Consider the following 12849-nt stretch of genomic DNA (forward strand, 5'->3'; position numbering starts at 1 on the left):
AGGGTACAAAGGTTTAGTTGGGAAATTATTTGTGTCACTGTATTAAAATATACGCCCCACTGTGGCGCTGTGGTCTAAACCACAGAGCCTAGGGCTTGCCAATCGGAAGGTCAGCGGTTCGAATCCCCGCAACGGGGTGAGCTCCCTTTCCTCGGTCCCTGCTCCTGCCAACCTAGCAGTTCGAAAGCACGTCAAAGTGCAAGTAGATAAATAGGTACCACTCTGGCGGGAAGGTAAACGGCGTTTCCGTGTGCTGCTCTGGTTCGCCAGAAGCGGCTTAGTCATGCTGGCCACATAACCCGGAAGCTGTACGCCGGCTCCCTTGGCCAATAAAACGAGATGAGCGCCGCAACCCCAGAGTCGGTCACAACTGGACCTAATGGTCAGGGGTCCCTTTACCTTTACCTTTTCTCTTCCTCTCTGGAATCCCCAAAGTGGCTCATAGTCTAAATAAAACTACAAGTCCCATATAGTTCCATGTGGGATGACTTTTGGAAGGGCCATAAAGAAGAATAACAATTTCAAGATCTGCATGAAGGCAATATTAGGCCAGCCCAAATGTCACAATGTATCTATGAAATCTTTCAGTTTTTCTCCAGAAATTTCTCCATCAGACTAGATCAGTCTTGTCTAACCTAGTTTCACCCCACCCCACCCCACCCCACTGCGGTCTTGGACCCCAATTTCCATCAAAGCCAGTCAAGGAGTGATCATCCAAAATATATGGAAGTCACAAGGTTAGGGAAGGCTAGACTCTACAGTGTCTTTCCTCCGGATCTGGCTGCTTTGTTTACCATCTCCTGTTGAAGAGTTCTGGATTAGAGCAAAAAGCTTGCACGCAATTCTGTGTCATTTCGGTTGGTCTAATAAGGGTATTGCCCCAGGATAGATTTTGGCATTTTCCTCCTGGGCCAACACTTCAACTTTTGTTTCTCGTGTGCCTTAAAAGAAAAATGAGGATGATGTAAATTTTAGGTAGTGATCTAGCATTTGGTGTGTGCCTATATATGTGTGAACCAATTGTGTAACTTTGGGGTGTGGCTCCAGAGCCCCAGGAGGTGTGGGAAGGACTGGGAGTTGGTCCCAAGTCTAGATATGGGTAACGTTGAGGCTATTATGTATAAATTAGAGTATTTTGCATTTGCACATAGATTCATAGAATTGTAGAGTTGGAAGGGACCCTGAGGATAATCTGGTTCAACCCATTTTTAAACAAAATCTGTGAAATGGTCTTTAATCTATGCTTGGGGTAGTAAAGTGTTGCAAAACCGTCTTAAAATAATGCTGAATGCTGAAGTGAGCTCCAGTAATCTACCAGCAGGTGAAACGGGTACAGGGTTTTTTCATAAACGGTATCGGTCAATTCCAGTCATGGGGTGCCTATCCAGACCTGTAACTTCTGCTACCTGCTCTCACTCACTAAACCACCTCTCATATATTTACTTGTCTACCTAGCTCCTAACTGTTCTTGACTCAACTTATTTCGCTACCCTAACTCAACCTGCCCACAGACTCTATCCCAATTCACTCCCACTCCAACCAACCACCCAACTCCCAACGAACTCTCCCCTTCGCCCGTCCCAGAGCTGGTTTTATAGTCCCTCTAACTCCACCCCCTGGGTTCTGATTGGGTAACCTGTTTAACTATTTCACCTCCAGCACTCTCATATGTTAACGTCACATCAAGCCATTTATTTTAAGGCTTGCTAGGCACGCCCAGGAGTAGTGCATTCAGTCCTGTGGGCCCAATTTTGTGGAACTCCCAAATGAGATGAGACAGGCCCCCTCCCTCTGGCACCTACTTGAAGACTTTTAAAGTCATTTCTGATTTTATAGTTAGTTTTCAACTGGTTTATCTCCATTGCATGTGTGTGTATAATTTTTATTTATTTTCCATTTAATATTATACATTCACATCATCATTATTCACAATACCGCTCTGGCTCTTTAGAGCCTCGACTTCCTTCCCTCCCGCCTCATGGCTTTTGAAATTGACCTTTATATCACTGCAAGTTATAAGTTTTCCCGTTCTTATTACACTCATTACAAAATGGCTCAAAATTTAAATAAATATAGGAAGACAGAAAATTTCTCATTACAAGTCTTCAAGCAACCCTGCTAGTGATGTTAATTGTTTACAGTCTCTCAGATATCATATAAATTTACTCCAATCCTTTTGGAATACTTGATGGTGCTGCTTTCGGATTTTTCCTTTCAGCTTCGCCAGTTCTGCAAATTCCATCATCTTCATCTGCCACTCTTCTTCTGTTGGTTCCATTGCATTTGTTGAGACCATTGTAATTATGTGATATATCAATTTATGAAGTGAATGCATAAAAGCAGTACACCTTTAATCGAGTGCAGAAGGAGTCCAGAAGGCAGTGCAAATGCAATAGCAACCGGGTGATACACAAATAACGTTCACGCTGCGTGTTTTTCCTAACAAGCACAAACATTTGTCATTTATTTTTAGGGGACCGCATCAGCAGTGACTTAAGCTGTATGCAAAGGCTTCGGGATGTTGCAGCATTTTTTTCTCATGAATAAACCAGGCCTAATCCAGGTTTTAAAGATTAACTGTAATAACAAATGAATTAGGTGATTACGCTAGAGATATTCTTCCCTATATACTGTATTTTTTGCTCTATAAGACTCACTTTTTCCCTCCTAAAAAGTAAGGGGAAATGTGTGTGCGTCTTATGGAGCGAATGCAGGCTGCGCAGCTATCCCAGAAGCCAGAACAGCAAGAGGCATTGCTGCTTTCACTGCGCAGCGATCCCTCTTGCTTTTCTGGCTTCTGGGATTCAGAATTTTTTTTTCTTGTTTTCCTCCTCCAAAAAGCTAGGTGCGTCTTGTGGTCTGGTGCGTCTTATAGCGCGAAAAATACGGTACATAGAAATGTCATGTCATGGTACAATTGGCATGACTGCCAGTAGGTGGACACACCAACACCATGACGACAGAATAGCAGGCAGGTGAAGGAGGAAGCAGCCCAGGTGGCAGAAAAACTGGGTGAACTGTTGTTGTTGTTGTTGTTGTTGTTGTTGTTGTTATCTTTATTGCATTTTTAAAAATTACAGAGAAAGCATGAATTACATTACATTACATCCAAATATTCAAAAGTAAAAATAAGAAGTAAAAATAAGAAAAGAAAGTAAAGGGGAAAGGGGGGGGGGAGAAAAAGGATGAATAATAAATGAAAAAGAATTAGCCAAGTACACAAAATTGTTCAAAGGATACAAACAGCAGTTAGAATATTCTATACACCAGGTTCTCAGAAAGAAATTATATTTGTAATCCTTCTTTTCTTTCTTTCTGTTCCAGAAAACTAGTTTGAATCCCTGCTCTATTAGTTGACTTCCCTCTATCTCTTTGCGGCTTCAACGCTTCTCTTAAGTGACAAATATTCTGCATTCATTTACTAAAATCAGTTTTCCCCACCCCAACCCCCTTATATCTGTGAGATAAATCTAAGCACAACCAAGTATTGGTTTTGGAACCATATTTTATCAGGTAGTTTTTAAAGCAATCCCATTCCATTTTGTACCTTGTCACCTGAGTGATCTCTCATTAGTTCTGTCCTTTTGGCTAGTTTGAGGTACTCGCACAACTTTAATTGCCGCTCGACAGACCAGGTGAACTGTTTAGTGGAAGTGGGAGGTGCTTCAGAGAGCGGTTGGGCAAACTACTCTCTGAAGCACTTTCTCCCATTAAACACAGCTATAGCAGGTTTGGCAAGCGACTCTCAGAAGTGGCTACTGAAGCCTATTGATGTCTATCTGACATTTTGATTGTGTTGATCATAGAATTCTTGAATTCCATGTTAAACTATTCAATTTCCCTCCAGATTTACAAGGCAATCAGCAGTCAAGTAACTCCTTAATATCACAAGCACTTTTTGCTCAGTGTTTTGAGAGTTGGGAACAGATTTTCAGGAGATATTAGCAAAATACATGGTAAGTAACTTTGCCAACTTCTCTCACTTCTCTAGAAAACAACTAGATGAGCAATCTATTTACTGTAAATCTAATTGTGTCAGTAAAACAACTGTTTCTGCAGCAGAAACATTCTGCAGCAGAAACATTCTGAGTTTAATATTTGTACAGCTTATCCAAAAAGACTAGTCACTGTAGTAAAATATTAACTAGAAGTTTCAATCATTGCTTCCTACTGCGTCATTACATTAGACAGATACCTTCCAAAGAGCAGAGGGAAACAAGCATACATTTTAAGTACTTTAACTCTTCTCCCGGATCTTCTAAAGCTACTTTAGGTAAAACAATCTTATTTTATTCACGCCTGCAAAAGTTAATTGGAATGATTTCCACAAAAGGCTACCGGGGCTTTGAATCAGCATTGCCAATGGGGTGTGAAACTAATCTTACTATAGAGTAAAATTGTAAGGCTGTTGTCATGCTACAGTTTGCACAGTCACCAGTTAGGCGACTGCGGCAACTCCGGCATGACCACAAAAAGCAGGCAAGCAGGCAGCACAGGTGGACAACGCAAGCAGTTTAAAGGAGGGTGGGCAGTGCTTCAGTTTCCCAAGCCCCTTTAAAAGGTTTGGGGTGAGCTGGGAGGGAATAGGCTGGGTGGGTGGGTTGTGCAGGGAGCAGGTTGGGTCAAGTGTTATGGGAGGCGAGAGGGAGTCTGTGAGCTGAGCAAGCAGGGGCAGCAGCCCCATGTGTTTTCGGAAAACCTTGGTGGTTTATTTACCGTATTTTTCGCTCTATAAGACACACCAGACCACAAGACGCGCCGAGTTTTTGGAGGTGGAAAACAAGAAAAAAAATATTCTGAATCTCAGAAGCCAGAACAGCAAGAGGGATCACTGCAAAGTGAAAGCAGCGATCCCTCTTACTGTTCTGGCTTCTGGGATAGCTGTGCAGCCTGCATTCGCTCCATAAGACACACACACATTTCCCCTTACTTTTTAGGAGGGAAAAAGTGAATCTTATAGAGCAAAAAATACGGTATTTCATAAAAATGGACACACCGCCTGATTCTAAAAACAAAAAATCAGTGTGGTTTACAAAAGAAGATAAAGCAGTAAAATTATAAATGAAAAAAATAAACGACAATAACGGTGTATGTAAGGTCAAATTGGATTCTGTTCTATCATTATTTACTATTAATTATTAAAGAATTAATATTGTATTAATATTGTATTAACACACGCATTACTTTCATGTAGGGAGAAATGGGCTCCTGCGCCACTACTATGGAGATAGAAAAGGGTGGTTTCAGCAGAGGTTGCCTTTATGGCATAGCTTCCCAGATATAACAGATATGTGAAAGAAAAGTGGTCAGATGTGAAAGAGCAGGAGAGGTCGAACACCTTTAATTGCTGTGTAGGATATCGAAGGGACTCAGGTGGCGCTGTGGGTTAAACCACAGAGCCTAGGACTTGCCGATCAGAAGGGTATGGTTCGAATCCCCGCGACGGGGTGAGCTCCCATTGCTTGGTCCCTGCTCCTGCCAACCTAGCAGTTTGAAAGCACGTCAAAGTGCAAGTAGATAAATAGGTACAGCTCCAGCGGGAAGGTAAACGGTGTTTCCGTGCACTGCTCTAGTTCGCCAGAAGCAGCTTAGTCATGCTGGCCACATGACCCGGAAGCTGTACGCTGGCTCCCTCGGCCAATAAAGCAAGATGAGCGGCGCAACCCCAGAGTCGGCCACGACTGGACCTAATGGTCAGGGGTCCCTTTACATTTAGGATATCGAAATTCAGTCTTTCCACACTTGGTACAGCTATAGGGGCCCCACTTTGACATATCTGTTATTCCCTGAATGCTAATTCATTTTGGTTTGTACTATGCTGTATGGTTACATCGAGTTTCCTGTAAATATGTATCAGATAAAGAATGGGAATCCATTGTTGTTGAAGTTCTGCGAATGGTGGGGGAATTGCATAGCTATTCTTACACGTGACGGCTTAAATTGCCATGTTACAAGAATAACAGTTCATCAGTCACTAACTGGCACTGAAAGGAATTGCTGAAATTAGAACCACATGCTTATAGAGGGGCCCATAAGCCTTCTCATGTCCTACTGCTACTTCTTCTCTGTGAGTTCTGATTAAAGATTAGGAAACTAGATCTGACTGAAACTGAGTGTTTTGCTGCACTGGAATAATTTTTTCAAAAAGACTGTCAGTGCATTGGAAGCAGGAAATAGGCTACGAAGGTAGCTGGACCTTTGGCTCATAAGGGAGTCAAAGGTGTGCCAAAGAAGGAAAAGGAAATTGTTATGTACTGAAGTTCTCACCCTGGGCCAGCAGGGGGATACTGTAGATAGTTCAGGTCCACATATGCAAATAAGGGATCAAAAGTGACGTTCAGTGACTGGATAGTTACAGAAAATGGTTACTGTTGCGTTCTAGTGGAGCTCTATATAAGCAGGCTGGCTGAACCCTTCAGTTCAGTTCTGTTCTGGCCTGTGAATAAACAAGAGCTGTTTGGAGAATCGCTGTGTCGTCTGATATGTTCACCCACAACTTAACAGAAATTGCAGAGAAACTGGCAGAATGCTTTGTATGTCTCTTCGCTGTAGAAGATGCAAGACAGTTGTTTGTGCGCCCAAATGAGGGAATTTGTAAAAGCGAAGTTGAAAAGGGAAGTCGGTAAGGCATGGGAGTTCCTAAAAATCACAATACAGTGGTACCTCGGGTTAAGAACTTAATTTGTTCCGGAGGTCCATTCTTAACCTGAAACTGTTCTTAACCTGAGGCACCACTTTAGCTAATGGGGCCTCCCACTGCCGCCACGCCACTGCCGCACGATTTCTGTTCTCATCCTGAAGCAAAGTTCTTAACCTGAGGCGTCTGTAACCCAAGGTACCACTGTAGTAGAAACTCAGCTGAAATGTGCTCCTTGCATTTCTTTATTTGCACCATCTTTGCTTTCTTTGGTCAATGTTTGTTCTCACTGGGGAAAAGTGACCATTTTCTGAAGAACTGCTCCTTGTCTCCAGTAAGCTTCCTTGATTCTGCTCATTAACCACGCTGGCATCCTCTTGGTTGTTGCACTCAGGTCCTGCTCGTGAGTAGCCTCCAAGCATTTGGTTGGTTGCTGCAAAAAGAGGATGCTGAACTAGATCCCTTAGCACTTTTTTTGGTGTTATCATTGCGCCTCCTTAGAGCATTCCTGAGATCCAACAAGGGACAGCAATACGAATGCAAAAAAAGCAAATGTCAGAAGCCTTTGCAAAAGAGCAAACATGACACTAATCTCTGCAGTCTTTTGGATCATTCTGAAATCTGCATTATCTTCGCAGAGAGCTGAAGGAAATAATATTAGTAACCCTTTATAATAGTGAATTTTGTGATACTTGGCAGTACAAACAGATAATTACTTCTATGCACTTTAATGGTAGATAAGTGGGATGAGTGAGGAGAGACTTAGGAATTTTCATGCATCTCAGTGTTGTTTAATCATTTATTTGTTTTGTGAAGGTAAATTGCCCTAACCTCATGGGAATGTTTTTTGTTTTGCTATTAATTCGTAGAAGTGCTCGGGTGACCTCTAGTGGCCATGTGATAACATTGCAGAGAAAGCGCACAATTCTAAAATATAACTTGAATACAGTGGTACCTCGGGATGCGAACGGGATCCCTTCCGGAGCCCCATTCGCATCCCGAACGGAATGCAAGACGTGACAGTGCGTCTGCGCGTGTGCGGGTCGCGTTGCGCCGCTTCCTCGTATGTGCATGGCATCATTTTGAGCCTCTGCACATACGCGAGCAGCGGAACCCGGAAGTAACGCGTTCCTGCCACCCTGAATATTCCCACAGTTTTAGGGGGAGGGGGCATCTGTTGGCAGGATTCCCTTCCCCAATGAGTCTGGCCAATATCCCTCCCTCCTCACTTCACAATACAGCAGGCAGTGCCAGATACTGGGACGCTATCTACTGAAAACTAGGAGAGGGAAGACCAAAAGGTTGTAAAAGACAGCACATCCAAAGGAAAGTAGATGTTAAGAGGCACCCACTACCCTAGATCTGTTTAATTAAATTAGATTATAGTTTAGCACCTAGAGGAAAGGCTGTGGGGTATACTATTAGAGGCTACGAAAGGTTTTTTAACAAAGGTGTTGAAGACTGGATTTGTCTTCTAGTACAAGCTGCACCATCTGCTTTTCAAATACAAACCAATTTCAAAAAGTTCCCACTGAGAATGCAGTTATGCTCCTTGTGTATCTGACATCTAAATTGCAGTTTCCGCCATTATGCTAAAGACGCACCTCTTTGCTCTTGCTTTTGGTTGAGACATGTGTCAATGCCCGCTTTGTTTTTCTAACAGTTTTGCCTGATCTCAAAAGTGTTGTTCTCTTGTAACTCACCCTAAGCAGGTAAGACACCCGATAAACAAATTGTGCATGGTTTAATTGTATTTGAGCTACTGAAATTCTCCATCAGCTCAGTTAAAATTCTTTGATATAAGACTGGGGGGGAGAGGGGACACAGATGGTAATATTCAGCCACGTTCCATTAGCACAGGTTCAATTTCTGTAAAGCAACTTCCTCATCCTTGCCCCCCAAAATCTGCTCCAGAGCATTGGGGAATGCTGCATAGATTTAAAGGGGATGTAGGGAGAGGAATGAGAAACAAAGTTTTGTTGCACAGCCATAAGTGCTTTAGCCAATAGAACAACTTTGGTAGATGTACCACCACCTTAAATTTGATGCTTGCCCTTTAGAATTTACACACACACTGAGCTTTTATGTTGATTTAATATTGGCTCTCAATCTGCTTTCATACCATCTGGGGTTAAAAAGGTCCAATTACTTGTCAAAACTAAAAGTTAAATGAGTTAACGAGTGGTTCATGGTTGGTTTTGATTTCTTATCTTGCAGGTTGTTGTATCTAACATGTTATACTACTTTTCCTGTTGGCTTTATATGGCAAGAGAGTTGTGCTAGATTTTTAATACCGCTGCAGAAATTTGTAAATAAAATACTAAAAGGCATCATTACACAGCGTTGATAAATGCTTAGTAAACAAATGCATTTTTAATCTTACTTCTCATTTTAATATTGGGTTTTACTGTTCTGTTTTTTTACTCTACCTGTCGCTTTCTGTGTTTTCAGCTGTGAATTTAGGACTGAAAATTAGGACAGAAATCTTTTGAATAAAACCTAGAGACTTGGTGGAAACAAGGAAATAATTCAGTACTATATTAGGTTTTCAAATAGCCTATAATTGGCTGGCTGACTTATTTTTCAGGAAACATTGCTATACAAAACCAGGGCTAGCATTATTATTCGTATTTAGTGTAATAAGTGAAATGAAAACTTTATCCTGGGCAGATGGCGTTTGATCAGAAACACGGCGATGCTGCAATTTCTACACTTCAAGTTCAAGTGGATGATGTGAAAAATGTCATGAGCCAGAATATTGAAAAAGTTTTGGACAGAGAAGAACGGCTGAGCGAGTTGGCTGGTCGAAGCGATGATCTCCAAACAGCGGTGATTCTACATTCATTTACTTTGTGCAGAATATTTATCAGTAGAATGGCTTTAAGCGGACTCTTTGAGGGTTGGCATCAGGATCTGAGGGTTGTATCGTATTAACTCCATCACGCAGCCTTTCTCAACCTTGGGTCCCCAATGTTTTTGGCCTGCAACTCCCATCATCCCTGACCACTGGTCCTGTGAGCTAGGGATCATGGGAGTTGTAGGCCAAAAACATCCGGGGACCCACGGTTGAGAACCACTGAAAGGATGTACAATTCTGCAATGTAGCTTCCTTCCCATCTCTCCCTGCACACTCTTATGGGGGGGGAACACCCCTAAGATTTAGGGGCACAGGGAGGGGTATGTTCCATTGCACAAGTGTAAATCCTTGGACTGATGGAACAAGTTCGTCGGATCCACAGGGAAGCCACATGGTCGGTCCATTTGCCAGCAATGCAGCAAGTTGCTTACTTTGGGGGCTCACGACAAATTACTCCTCCAAGAAAAAGTCGTTGGTGATCAGGGCCTTTGAAGAAACTGTTTTAAGTGTTTAACTATCAATTCATGCTAATCAAGCAGCTTCAACGACACTGAATTCCAAGAGGAGAAATATTCTGGGCTCATTTTGCGCTTCTCTCTCCCACCAGCTCTCAAAATACTCAGGCAGCCTGATGGAAAAAAGCTAACAGCATTATCCTAATCATGCTTACTCATAAATCCTATTTAATTCAACAGGGCTTATTTACTTAAGTAGGGTTCAGATTACATCTTAAGTGTGTTAACACACAATTCTTTGAATTGCATCCGTTTGAAAAACAATGCAAGCTAAGACTTCGATTACCAACTGTTGGGGTAATTTGTAAGTTACACAAAGCTACTTCCACATTTCTAAAGCAGCCGCTTTCATCCATTTGGTGTGTTGCCCTGCTTATTGACTTGTGCCTTTTTCCATTTGCTTTCAGGCTCATGGTTTCCAAAAGACGTCTACAAAGATTTCAAGGAAGATGTGGTGGAAAAACACTAAAATGATCATAATTATTGTTAGCGTTGTCCTCGTCATAGTAGTGTTCATCATCCTTTTAGCCACAGGCACCATTCCAACATAAGGATCCTTTTAAAACAGTTTCAAACGATGCACGGGCATTCTATAAAGAGTTCTAGATCGAAAGGCACAAGTATTTTTGTTTAAGTCTTCTATCTAAAAATAAGTACAGTTAACAGCTACAAATTGCTTTTACACACTAGCGCTTGCCGTTGGGCTGGCAAACAAGCAGGGATGGGAAACCTGTAGCCCTCCAGGTTTCCTGGATTACAAACCACATTATCCACAACCCTTTGCTGGGGCTGCCAGGAATTGGGAGTCCAACAAGGTCTGGAGGATCACGGATTTCCCAGCCCTGTGATAAAGGAATGAGCTAACTCCCCATTTAAAATATTTTGCATCATAAAAAGTGACAAGGCAATAGATATACCTATTAAGACAAAACCCTGAAAAAAATTCTCAATGGTGCAGGAGTAGAAATACTTTCAATTTCTAAGCCAACTTGTTGCATCAATTTCCTGTTCTGCACCCTTATATGCTTAAGGCCCACATTCTACAAACACTGGTGTTTAAGGGTTAAATAATCATCATCATCTGATACCAAGTAGGCAAAGTTCTTTATTAAAGGGGGAAAGTCGTGCTATAGGCAAGAGCAGACTTGAGAACTCTAGACCACAATGTCCTGCCCAAAAGTTTTTTGCTTATTCTCACACTACATGATTCTTCACTGCAGTTCAGTTTCATGTTTATTAAGCGACAGCCTGATAAAGAAATTGAGCCCTAGTGCAGGTGTGTCTACTCATTCCTATAACTGGAGCCTCTCTAGCTGAAAAACTATTAGTGGCTGAACTTCAGTCAATAGCTATATGTTCAGACATGTACGACTGCAATGTACGGAGCCCCAGCATTTTATATGCAAGAATTTTGGGAAAGAGCAGTGAGAAAGATGCTGGGGTTTGCTGCCAGCCACTGGCGACAGCAGGTAGACGGACCCTAAAAAAGCACCTTCTTAGAGCCATGAGAACATGTTGAGATGAACGGATTGTGCAATACAAGCCATGGCAGAAGCAATTCATTCTGCAGTCTCTTATTCCAGAGTAGACTGTCAGGAGCCTTCAGAGTACTTACCCAATTGCCAGTTATAACAATCAGCACAAAATTAATGAAATGCTTAAAAGTGCCGTCTTTCTTGATTCAACTGCTTATAGAAATGTTTTGTTTCCAATAGATATTGATGTGACAGTGATAAACAAAATATAGATATCCATGTACCATCTGGCCAATGTTTGTTGAGTGATATTAGAAGTCACACTTTGTTAGGCAGGTGCTGTTGTAAAGGCTGGAAAATATAAATGTGACATGGACCCCACTGTACTGTCTGAAGTTTTGGTTGTTTTTTTAAAAAAATGTATTTCTAGAGTTCAGGAACAGAGGAAAAGAAAACTTGTGCTGGTTCCTAACCCACAGCCAGTAGGTAGTGTCAGTTCAGAACCGCTATATCTACAATACTGGAATTATCCTGCCTTTCGGATGACTGACTCAAGCACGATACAAATACGACCTGCCAAGAGTGGTGCAAAGAGATTGTCACTGCCAAACTCCTCAAGCATAAAGTCTCTTAACAAATGATCAACACGGCCACTTAGTGTTTTGGTGTCCACATGTTAACGGGGCAACATTTTTGTAATCTGAAAACCATTGTAAGCCATTTAATACAGTGATCAGATTTCTAGCTTCCAAGGCAGTGGAAACCTTAATGATGCTCTGCGAAGGTGAGAAAGCAAGATGGATGTTAGAACCTGTCTATGCATTAAATCCTTCTTATCTACTACTAATACAATCCAAATAATAAAAAAACTGGAATTGTTTGCTACGGAAATGTGTTGCTGCGTTATCAGTTGCCCGCCACTGGTGAAGTACAGCCATAGTTGTCCTCTCAGAATTTTTACTCAATGGATGCATAAGCAGCTTAATACCTTCAAAGAACTCTCAAGAGCCTCCCTGTTCCCGAGAGGGAAAAAGCGAGTGCAATTTATACAAAAAGATTTATTAAAAAACCAGTAAGACACTACTACGTCATGACACTGTCACACTGGGCTTTAAACACAAGACTTTTGTTCTACAATACTGGGGAACAAAATGGGCGTGGGCATAAATCAAATTGATCCTTAAGCGTAGCAAAAAAAAAAAAAAAAAGACGGTGAAAGCAATTCTGTTGTAATGAGAACGCAATCAAACTTCAGAGGGACCAACATCTTACTTCCAATTCAGGGACTTGATACAAAAATTTTAGTTTGAACTGCTATTAGCAGGCAGCCTGAGCCGCCTCAAAATGAATCTTCAAATGAGAATA

The 12849-nt window shown here is 41.8% G+C and overlaps 1 protein-coding gene and 1 long non-coding RNA gene across 4 annotated transcripts in view; one reads left to right on the forward strand and one right to left on the reverse strand.

Moving 5' to 3' along the window:
• Nucleotides 1-3816: 3816 nt before the first annotated feature.
• LOC307224415 lies at nt 3817-12375 on the forward strand. The gene is made up of 3 exons (XR_013842485.1): nt 3817-3956; nt 9308-9466; nt 10417-12375. It is a non-coding gene; the product is annotated as an uncharacterized lncRNA (long non-coding RNA).
• Nucleotides 12376-12527: 152 nt separating this feature from the next.
• Nucleotides 12528-12849, reverse strand: part of HNRNPD (heterogeneous nuclear ribonucleoprotein D) — a 14643-nt gene continuing 14321 nt past the window's right edge. For all 3 annotated transcript variants that reach the window (XR_013842463.1, XR_013842464.1, XM_079991108.1), the window contains one exon: nt 12528-12849. This exon is cut by the window's right edge and continues 12 nt beyond it. The gene's annotated coding sequence lies outside the window, so the exon portion shown is untranslated.

The sequence above is a fragment of the Podarcis cretensis genome (genome assembly GCF_951804945.1).
Source record: "Podarcis cretensis genome assembly, chromosome: 9".
In the NCBI taxonomy this organism is placed as follows: Eukaryota; Metazoa; Chordata; class Lepidosauria; order Squamata; family Lacertidae; genus Podarcis; species Podarcis cretensis.